We start from the raw sequence: 11804 nt of genomic DNA, 5'->3' as shown, positions 1-11804 counted from the left end.
TCCAGATCATTTTAAAGGAGCAGTGTGTAGGATTTAGTGGCATGTAGTGGTAAAGACTGCACATTGCAATTAGCCGAAACTTCTCCTGGTTATGATTCCCTCAGTGTTCTTTGTTCAGATTTTAACCAGGAGCCAGGAAAATCTGCGTTTTTCCAACGCTGTTTGGTTTGTTTACTTGGCATCTGCTAATGTGTTCTCAGCTTTTTCTCTGATAACCTTAAGATCCAAACGTTCAGGAGGTTTTTACCAGCACCGAATTATCTGCAAAGGTGACTTCCTCTCAAAAACAAATGGACAAGGTGATTTAAACCAGTAAAAATCTTTTTTTAAAAAAGCAGTTTCACATTAACAATCTGTGTTTTACCAAAGCTGTTTGGCATAGAGGGGCTGCTGACTACAGTGGCTAATGCTAAAATATTAATGTCTCTATCTAGAGCCAGAGTTCGGTTTGTTCGTTCTGGGCTACTGTAGAAACATGGCAGTGCAACATAGTGATCTCCGTGGACGAGAACCTGCTCCCTGTGTAGAAATAAACATCTCATTTCAAGGTTTCCAAAACATGCTGATCCTTATTTTTGGGTGATTATACACTAAAGAAAACATACTTTATACATTATATTCAATTTCTGTCAATAGATCGCCCCAAATCCTACACACTGAACCTTTAACTTGCATCTTCATCTTTTACAGAAGGAGAGTAAAATCAGAAAGTATTCACATTTTATCTGTTATTGAAGCATTACAGTAAACCAGTGAAGTCATTAATATTCTGAAACATTTCAAGCAGCCAAGATGAAATAGGACAGAATATGACCTTAAGAAATAAAACTATTAATGTTTACAGTTCAGTTTGACTGGGCAGGTGTTATGTGAATCTCTGAAGCTGTAAGATATTATTTATTAGCAGCTGTGGTTTACACAGTGGATCAGTGAGTCCTGTTGCTCCTGAATTTTGTTCACAGCTGCTGATTTCTCCCAGAGTCCGGTTCAACACATTTATATCTGACTCAGCTGTGTTAACCATTAACAAGAAGAAAATTCTCAGCATAAATCAGATTAAGAGACAAAGCTGATATTTAGTCCAAAGAAAAGGGGAATGTGTTCGTGATAACATAGTGACGTGTTTGTGAGGTTTAGCTTTGATTAAAGGCTCCTCAGGACCAGCCTGTTGCCTTCGCTGTCGTCATGTCCTCCAGCAACGTCCCAACATGCCCAGCTGCTTATCACCTTAAAGGGATAGTTCAGACTTTTTGAAATGAGGTTGTATGAGGTGTTTATCACAGAGTGTAGAGGACGGTAAGCACACCCCCAATTTGGAGAAAAGAGGCTGGGAGTCTGACATGGAAGTGAAGCAATCTACTGCTGTGGAGGGGGCAGCAACAAAACTATTTTAACTGTCTAAAAAAGCAATATCATCAGTTTAAGAATACACTGTATTGGGAGTATTTTTACTTTACCTTAATGTCAGACTGCGATTTCTAACTAGAAAATAAATCTATTATATTGCTTTCTTCAAAGCCAGACTCCATTGTGAAAAACAGTGATTTAACAAAGCTGAACACAGGAGCTGCTGGTCTACTGCCTCAATCAGCTGGTTTGTTTGCATTGTTGTGTGACTTTGGTGTTTAAAATGGTTAGTTCATTTTCACCAACGTCACACAATAACACAAACTAACTAAGTAATTGAAGCAGCAGTAGACCAGCAGCTCCTGTGTTCAGCAAGCTAAAATTTCGTTTTTCTCAGTGGAGTCTGGTGGCTTTGACGAGAGCATAAATGGGAAACTGAAGGTGTTCATGGCCTCCCAGTTGAAATGGACTGTCTGAACGAAAGGTAAAGCACCGAAAAAACTCTCACCATGGTGTACATTTAACCCTTTGAAACCTGGACTGACATCAGTTTTCTTGTGTGCTGTGTTCATGCCTTTTACATACATATCAGCCTCTGAAACTTAAGCAACTTAAGTTTGATTTCTTAAAAAAAAAAAACATGGCTAAAAAGGCAATGTCCCGCAAATAAGGAAGAGGTGACAAGAATAAAAAAGCTTTTAAGGAGAGAGAAAGAGAGATTATTAGAAGTTAATAGTAATGAAAAAGTACGGAAAATGTCTAGAAAAATATATTTATAAATAATAATAAATAATAATAATAATATTATTATTATTATTATTATTATTATTATTATTATTATTATTATTATTATTGTAACAATTGTATCTATATACTAATATTTTTTTTTTTTTGGTACATTACTGGTAATGTTCTTGTAACTCAAGACTTGGAGCCTCTTTCTGTATTTTTGAAAGAAATCTAGCTCAGATTTCAAAGGGTTAAACTGATGGTGGAACTTTTTTTTAGGTGGCTAAAATACGTTTGGTTGCTGACGCCGTCCACAGCAGTACATTTCTTCCATGTCGGACTCCCACCTGCTTTCTCCAAACTGGGGGTGTACATACCACCATCTACTGTATGTAATACTCTGACTGACTGGATAGGTACCTCATACAACCCCCACCATACATCCCTTTAAATCTGTCAACGACCTTTAAACTCAGCTGTCAGGTCTTTGCCCTCCATCCTGTGCTCCTTTAGTTTATTTACTTTATTAAGTCTTATAGATTTATTAAATCATGTATAAAAAAATATCCACATGAATGCGTCTTCACAGCTCACAACGGTTGTCCTCCGTTTTGTAGCGGTCCATGATACTCAGGACGTCTTCCATGATAGAAGGACCCAGATCCAGGTCTAATCCCACCATAGAGTCTGACCGCGACACGCCGGATGAGACCATGAGGCTGGTCGGGTGGAAGGCGGTGCAGGGCGACTCGCTGCGCTCACTCCTCAGATCCTCGTTGCTCAGACCAGCGTCAGAGTCCAGACTGAGGCCCCGGCGAACATCCAGGGGCCCGCAGGTTTCTGACATGGAGTCCTCAGAGGAGACCTCTGAGAAGGAGCCAGACGAGGGGACAAGCCTGCGGATGGCGGGGGGGAGGGAGATGTCACGGCACGGCTCTGACGCCAAACGGCCCACCATGCCGTTCTCAAACAGCTGGCTGTGCCCGTCTGCGTGATTGTTGGCCTGCTTCTGGCTTGAGTCTGCAGGCTGCCGGTGGGGGTGGAAGTGGTTTTGCTGGGAGGGCAGACTGGGGGGAGGGGTCGTCCAGGTGGAGGCGCGGGGGTTTGGGTGGCGCCTGTTCGTGGGCGATGAACACCGGCATGGAGATGGTGGTTTTCAGCAGGCCGTCGGCGGTGTGCTGGTAGTGGTAACCGTTGTAAGCATAGTTGTGTGCGTCCTGTCTCGAGGTGTAGGTGTCCTCCAGCCGTCTCTCCACGCTGTGAGATCGCCCGTCCTGCGTCCGACTCAGAGCTGGCAGCATGTCCATCTTACCCTGCAGGAAACCAACGTCTCCGAACATGTCGCCCTCTCCCTCAGGCCCAACGTGGGCGCTGTGGCGTACGTCGCCTAACGGTGGGCTGATCATGTCACCGGAGAGGATGTCACGAAGCCGCAGCCTCTTTCCTTCTTTGGAGTTGTCGTTTTTAAGTACATGGGTGTCTTTGCTGGCATTTTGGTTCTGGCAGGTCGACGTGAGATGATTCAGAGAAAACTTTCTATCGGAGACGGTGTTTAACACCAGCAGGAGAAGTGAAGCTGAATGTAAACGAACAGCTCATAAAACAAAAATATTTCTGGCTGTTTCCACTCCCAACTGAGAGATCCAGGCTGTGTTGCTCCTCCGACTGAGTTTACAAGTATTTAGGTCGGTCAGTGTAGCGATAGCAACCCCGGGGTTGTGCCTCAAGCTATCATGTGACGGGGGGAGGAGGAGGAAGGCCTTGACCTCAGATCTGCTCTCTGCGTCTGTCTCTCATACACAGAAAAGCCATATCCAAGCAAACACCAGGTCCTCTTCAAAACACCAACTCTCTTTATCCGTCCTCAGACTGAGGGGATGAAGGGATGAAGGATATGATCTTCGGCCGGATCGCTGTCTGCCGTCGGGTCGGCCTTCAGAAACTTCAGGAATGTGACATCAAAATGCTGGAGATCTGTGAGGAGAAATGAGAGAGAAAACAGGGTCAGAAAGATGAAGAGAGAGGGAGGAAGGGGAGATAGATGGGGTGAAGGGAGGAGGCAGCAGCCGGGGGGAGAGAGGAATGAAGGCGGGAGGAGATTTACAAGCGTCTTTTCAGTGAGGACATATGATGGAAAACACTCAGAGAATCCCAAGTGTTTGCTAAGAGGGGTCTGCCTGCCCCGTAATTGTGTGAAAAAATGTGTGACTTAAGGTCTTGAGGCTGCTCTTACAGCGAGTCACTCCATGAATCAGTGCAGAAAATTGGTCACGCATTCCCCGAGGACCCCTCAGCTTAGTTAGTGGAAACACAAATTACAGCATGGAAACTGTTGATTTTGAAAAGCTTTTGGCTTCTGCAGCAACTTGCCTGTCTCTTTTCCAGAGACAAACACTGTGAATTATGGGACGACAGTCCGGTCTCGCCTGAGGGGCTCTGTGATCTTTTGATCCCGTCACCATCCCAAATATTCCTTTGGCAGTTGACTCGTTTAACATAAAGAAGAGCTTTGTTTTATGTTAAGAGGTTTTGTCACAAATTTTGAAGAATGTAATGCTCGCCGTCACAAAAAGATAGTCCACTTGAAATGATGACAAAAAAAATCAAGTACAATTAGTGTCTTTTTGTGGCTTAAGGAAGCTTCTTAACGTAAAAAAAATATTTTATATACTTTTATAAACTTTCTGAATGAGTATAAAGTTTCTACAAAGTGACTTGGAATAGAAAACATAGTTATTAAAGGTCCAGTATTTGGGATTTAGGGGGATATATTGGCAGAATGAAATATAATATAATAAGTATGTTTTCTATAGTGCATAATTACCTGAAAATAAGAATATGTATTTAACACACTCAGTACACAGGAGATGTTTCAGTCAATACATTTTCACAGAAAATGTACAGTTTCTGCTCATTAGATGCATATATTCTTTTTCAAAATAAATGTACAAAATAAACTTAAAACACCTCATATTTAGGTTTATTTCCCCATGCAATAAAATGTGGTTAGGTTTAAAGAAAAACATCATGGTTTGGCTTAATGTTCATATGGGAAGCGGAAAGCAGGCTTCCGGATGAAAGTCCAGGGTTTGTTGTATCAATCCACAGACCCTCCCGCCTGCCCTATAAGGACTTCCCTGCTCCTTGTATGACATATGCTGTAGTAAGAAGCCCCTCCTCAATGAGCCAAACAACTTTGGAAAAACACAGACTTTTAACATTAAACCGCTTTTATTCAGTGTTTTTACCCGTTTAAATCACCTGGTCCATTTGTCTGGGAGAGGAAGAGAGCTCTGCAGATAAATCAGCTCCTGGTTAAAAAAAACCAAAAAACTCCTGAACCATGAACACTGAAGGAATCCTAACCGGGAGTTGGCACACCAGAGAAGTTTCAGTTGGTTACAATCTGCAAGGTTTTTTATTCACATCCACTAGATGCCACTAAATCCCCCTAAATCTTACACACTGAAGCTTTAATTATCAACATAGTTTTGTTTTTTTTTAATTCTTATAAAACTTTCAGATCTTGTAACTCGAATTACGTCGGAATGTTTTGCAAATCAACGTATCCTCCATGTTTGCTCACTACAGTTTAAAAATAAAAGAAGCAGAGCTTTAAAAATCAGTGTGTAATGCTGTTTATCTTGTGACCGCATGACTTTGGGTTCACAGGCTCTCTGAGTGTTTACCGAGGAATGTGTTTACTGCTGGATGGATCCTTAAAGTATAAAACTATAAAACTCCTGTTGTTGTGTTCTGGGACAAACTTTTAGTTGATATCACTGTTTTTTTGCAGCTCCTTCACAGGGAGCTCTTTAGAAACCAAACACAACACAAACTGTCAGCGACCCAGAGCTATGTTTTACTTTAGGTGGAGTCTTTTCTCCTTGCAGCATGTACAGCTCAACAGAATATCACGTGTAGCCCCTGAATGACGCCCCAAGAGGACCTACTCTCACCACCAGCTATCAGGTTTTCTGTGTATGTTCCTAAAATGTGACTCCAGGACACAAGCTGAAATAATGTAACTTCAGTTCAGTTTTTCATGCTGCAAAGTTTATATCGGAAGTGGGACTAATTGAGTATTAGTCTAATTTGCATGGAATAAAAGCAACACTGTTACATAAAAAGACCAGAAAACTCATGACTGAAATAATCCTGTTTTTCATAGCAGCAATGATTACATAAAAGCAGATATTCGTACTATCCAGAAAGTGGAAGAATTATTTAAAAAAAACAATCAGGGAAAGAAGATTAAATGTTGTAATGACTGTTTTAACAGACGATGGGGTTTTCACTCACCAAAAACTCAGTGCACAGTAACTACAAATACTGAAGTAATGACTATACAGTTTTTGTTTATATGTCATGACTTCTTATGTTTTTAGCCAAACTGACTTTTTAGTGGACAAGGAACTTTTTTTTTGTTTTGTTAAATTTCTAGATGAGCAACAATACTGGTAATAATTACACATAAGTTCAGAAGGCATTCAGGCGATATTTGAAGTTTAGAACTGAGCCAGTTGTGGCAGAAAAGTCAAATTTTCTCTAGGTTACATAAAAACTTTTGTTTTTAGCAGTATTTCAATGCCTGTAGCTCGACATTAGGTTAGGACCTGCTTAGTTTGAGATCTACAGCTGTATGTGCAGGAACACAACACCACAGAGATTGCTACTCCACAGACGCTGGCTCCACTCTGAACCCGTTTCATTTGAGGGTAGAAGAAGGTACAAGGAAGATTTATTAGTAGAATTCGTCCTTGATTCTGCTACATCTTTATGAGTTGAAGGATGAGTTGATCAAAATCACCAGCTACTATAAAAATTCCACGGTCTGCTGCATGCAGTCCAAACCCTACACAACTTTTCCCGATGTTGATAAGTGCTTCTCTATCATAGAAAAGCTGTATGGCCCCTTCAGCAGCCACAAGGGCCATGGTGTTGAAAAAAATAGAAAAATATAACAAAAAAGTAGCAAGAACTTGAGGAGCTATTGACTGCCACATCTACATGTGCTGCTGTCGTCATAGATAACCAATGAGGTCACCAGCGCAAGATTGCAGTGGCCTTATCCAAGATATTTTGGCTTCATTTTTGTTGTACAGCGGAAGGAAGCGTAAACGACGAAAAATGGGAGTCCACAAACCAACGGATAACGTCATGGTGGCTATGTCCACTTCTTTCAAACAGTCTGCGCTGTAGACTATTTTTCTTTTTCTTAATCATAAAGGCAGGTGGCCGAGGGGAACCTTACTTTAATTGATTTATGTACCGATGGAAAGTTAATCTATAACAATGCAGTGTATTTTATAAAGTGAAATCCTAATCTGCAAAGTAACTATTCTTCACACTGTGCCCTTCCACTGACTCTCTCTCTCTTTCCCTCCAACAATCCAAAGACATCTATCGACCACAAATCAGACAGAAAACTCGAGAACATCTGAACACAGATATATTAGACATAAACAGTTCAGGCTAATTTAAGCTACAGAGAATTATTAACTTGTCAGCCTTCATTTTAACACAAAGAAAAATCGACTGCAGAAGAAGTGGAACAAACGAATCAAACAACTGTCAACAAACGCTAATGAAGGGAGGACGTCCACTGTAGGCTCCATTAAAGGCCATGAAAAACAACCAGACGACAAAACCACAACCACAAATACACAATAAAGTAAAACCAGTTAAAAACTGAAGGGTGGAGTGAGTCCTGCTGAGCTGTCCAAGAGACCGTTTTTGTTCTTTTAAAGGAATAGTTCATCCAAATAAGGAAAATAGAGTCATAATTCTGTGTGTGTGTTGAAACAACATGCAGTTTTAACCAAAAGTTTGGCCCTGAACCTGATGTTACATCTCTTATCAAGAAGCCAAAGACTGTGAAATGCAATTTTTCCCGCAGCTACTGATGTTAAAAAAAAAAAAAAAAAAAAAAAAGCTGTGTGATTTCAGAGAAGTATAAAGCTCCTTCTTGTCAAAAGAAACATTCCAGGTGATCAAATCCAGTGAAAAAAAGCAGTTTCACTTTAAAAATAAGTGTTTTCTCTGATGCGGCTCACCTCATCATAGAGGAGCCGCTCACTATGGTTGCCGACACAAAAGACGAATGTCACTGTCTATAGCTAGTGTCTGATTTTTCCATTCTGAGCTACTGTAGAAATATGGCGATCTTTGTGGATGAGGACCCGCTTACTATGTAGATACGTAGAACAACTTATTCTGAGGTAAAGAAAACAACGATTTGTATTTTCAGGTTTTTCATGTACTAGAGAAAACATACTTAATATATTATATTCAACTTCTGCTGATATAGCCTACTAAATCCTACACACTGGACCTTTAATAACATGCAATCAGACATCAACATGCACCCAACATATGTGTAAATACAGCATCACTACAAGCTTTCCAGGGTCAGTGCACGACAGGAAAGTTTGTTTGTCCTACAGTTCAGCCATTAAGGTTCCCAGCCAGGTCTAATCTGTCTTTCAATCACACACACACACACACGTTTGTAATCTGCACGATACTCCCTTTAGTGCCACCCTGAACATTAACCCTTTGAAACCTGGGCAAACTGGCTTCATTTCTTACAAACGCATGGAAAAGGGCAATGAGCAACTTATAAGGAAATGAGCCAAAAAAATAGAAAAAAAATCTAAAAAAAAAACCCCAAACAAATAAACAGTAAAATTAAAAGAAAAGGAAAACAACAACAAAGACACAAGAAAATAACCTGAAAAGGGGGGCTTTAAAAAAATAATTCTGTTAAATTATTTAAAATATATATTTATGATAGTTATAAATGTAGGTTGTTGTTTTGTTTTTGTAAATTTTTCCCATCTTTTTAAATAATTTTGCAAAGCTACTTATTTCTTGCAGTATGCAAAACAGTCCTTTCCAAGTTGTTCATTACGTTTGTCCCTCTATGTTTTCAAAAGAAAGCAAACCTATTTGCTCAAATTATGAAGGTTTAAGCATTTGTGAAGGCATCTAAATGCGACAGGAGAAAAGTGATGTTGTATCAGGTTTCAAAGGGTTAATCCAAAGATAACTGACACTTTAAACAACTCTGAGTCCTTTGAAGAAATGAGGATCAAACAAAATGTCCTCACTTTCCATAAAATCCAGCATACTGCACTATAAAATCTGACAAGCTGATTTCACTTTTAGAAAAAAAGTTTACTTAAAATTGAATTATATATTTATTAAATTTTGTGAAGTTGTTGCAACTTGAACATATGATATTTAATCAAATCTTTCCAAGTTTAAGCAACTTCTGTAAACGATGTAATTTTCAAAAAAATGGAAAGCAGGCAATTAGCAACTTAAAAAAAAAACAGAAAATTAACAAGATATTAGTAAAAAGTTACAAGAAAGTCACGCAAAATTAGTCAAACATAAAAGAAAAAGAAAAGACAAAACAGGAAATAATCTGAAAAAATGGTAAAATAAAAGAATAATTTCTGATAATTATATAGTTGTTGATTTTGTTGTTGTTGTTTTTTCATTAGTTATTTGAAAATTGTTTAATGATTCTCTTTTTTAGCTAATTTCATGGTAATTTCCATGGCACCTTTTACTTTTTTTTTCAATTTGCAAGACATTGCTTGCGAAGTTGCTTATTATCTTTTTGTCTCGTGTTTTTACAGTGTGCTTCCTTAAACACTGACAGCCATAACGGTGAAACAGTTCAGACAGCATGTTGGTGTTTCTCTCCTCCTGCCTTCACCTTTTTTTTCTGGGACGCAGCTGATGAAGCAGTCAGCCACAGAGTAGCTGATCTGACATCTGTTTCTGCTCTCAGGCCCTATTTGCTGCCTGTGTCCTCTGCAGCAGGGGGGACATTCAGTGAGACACCACCAGTGAGCCCTGTCATCTTCTAGGACAAACCCTCAGCGAACACGCGGCTCTCTCGCTGTTATGCTCCGCAGCCGTGCGCCATGCGTAACTGCGCACAGCAGGCGATTGTTGACAAAAAGCGCCTTTTGATTGTCTGCTAATCCGTTTGTTTTTACCCAAAAAGTAAAGCTGATTTCATCTCTCATCTAGTCAATCCACACTGTATTAGACCATGTGTCACCACACCGTTTTTACTATCAGTAAAACTACGAATAACTACATAATAAAAACGGAGCGAGGCAACACGTTTAGTCAAGATGACTCATCTCCCACAGGGCGTTGTTAAAAATGTTTTCTGCTAACACCTCTCTCTCCCTTTCTTCAGTAGAATATATTAACCTGAAATGAAAAACAAAACAAAGAGTACAAACACTTCCATAAAAGAGTCCCAGAATAAACTCCCTCCCTGTCGTTTCCTCGTTATGTAACGGCAGCCTGTGAGCTCATCTCTGTCCTCCTGAAGGCTCTCTCTCGGGTGACTGATCGGTACAAGTGGAACAAATCTGTTTCTTTCGAGTCTAATCCAGTCACAGATTTATTTCCAATTAGGCTGATAGACACGAATGCTGCTGATTGGCTGGGATCAAATGTTGGACCTCTCATTCTACAACATTGCAAACTGTGTGGCACTAAAATACAATCAAATCTAAATGTCCAAGAGGAGCTCTTACAGTGTGTCAGATGGCAGCAGGACTCTGGCTGCTGTGACCTCCTGTGTTTGCTAACACGGACGACTTTATTCTTGAGATCTACAGGTACTCTGAGTCACTGGGCGCGTTTTAAAATTGTGTAATATTTCACCTCATCACTTATTTCCCACGGGAACAGGTCTGCCTGCTTCTGTAACACCGACTTCTTAGGGAATTATTTCATCATAACCTAAACTGCCCATGAGAGCCTAAACTATACCGTTACTGGTGGCTAAAACAGATTATACTTGAATAATATTAGTATTAATATAATATTAATATTAATATCAACAATAATAATAACAACATATTTCTAAAATGTGGAGTGAAGTCAAGTAAAATATGTATATTTAGATCATTCTCTCCGCTATATAACACAAACTGCGCACGTTGACCGCAAAGAGAGTGTCACGCGCAGTGAAGGCTATTATGTGAATGTATAACATGTTACCCCAGTTAGTGTTCCCCCTTTTTTGTCATCCACATAATAGAAACACAAGGTCTATTCAACAGGCAGCCCATAGTAAAGGCAGCGACCGACCACTGACCACGTTTAAACCCATGCAAAAAAGTACCACCACCCAAAAAATTCCATAAATAAACTGTTGTTTTTTTTACCTTCAGACAGAGACGTCGCTCCGTTTTTCTTGTGAATAAAATCTGGAGTTATTTTGTAAAATCCACCGACACAGAGCTGAGCTCGGGGCAGGTAAACCTCTTACTGGAGAGTATTAGTGTCTCTGGAGCGCTCTGGACGGAGAAAGTAAAGAGCCGCTTCTCACACACACAAGGAGCGACGTCAGAGCAGCCGGCGCGACTACTGACTACATCCGGTGAGGAATTTCAAATTAAGATCCACATCTAAGACATTCTCTGCTTTGGGGGTGGGACATCTTGATACAGGTGGGTGGGGGAGTTGCACTTGAAATATTATGAAACTTAATGTGTAACCTTTACTGAAAAAGTGAGTCTTGTGGCCTACATTTGGAGAAACGTATTAAATTGCCTTTAGGTAACATTTAAATCTATGAATAAAACTTGTTTTTCTTGCATGCCTCCACGAAAAACATTCAACACACTAACTTACTGATTGACTGACGACCACATTTAATAATAATACAATTATATCACAACATCCCT

The 11804-nt window shown here is 39.9% G+C and overlaps 1 pseudogene; it reads right to left on the bottom strand.

Annotated features, from left to right (window-relative positions):
* Positions 1-2231: 2231 nt before the first annotated feature.
* LOC121943490 lies at positions 2232-11422 on the bottom strand (annotated as a pseudogene).
* Positions 11423-11804: the final 382 nt, after the last annotated feature.

This window comes from Plectropomus leopardus, chromosome 5 (genome assembly GCF_008729295.1).
Source record: "Plectropomus leopardus isolate mb chromosome 5, YSFRI_Pleo_2.0, whole genome shotgun sequence".
In the NCBI taxonomy this organism is placed as follows: Eukaryota; Metazoa; Chordata; class Actinopteri; order Perciformes; family Serranidae; genus Plectropomus; species Plectropomus leopardus.
The sequence above is the reverse complement of the archived record's forward strand: the minus strand, read 5'-3'. Positions and strand labels throughout refer to the sequence as shown.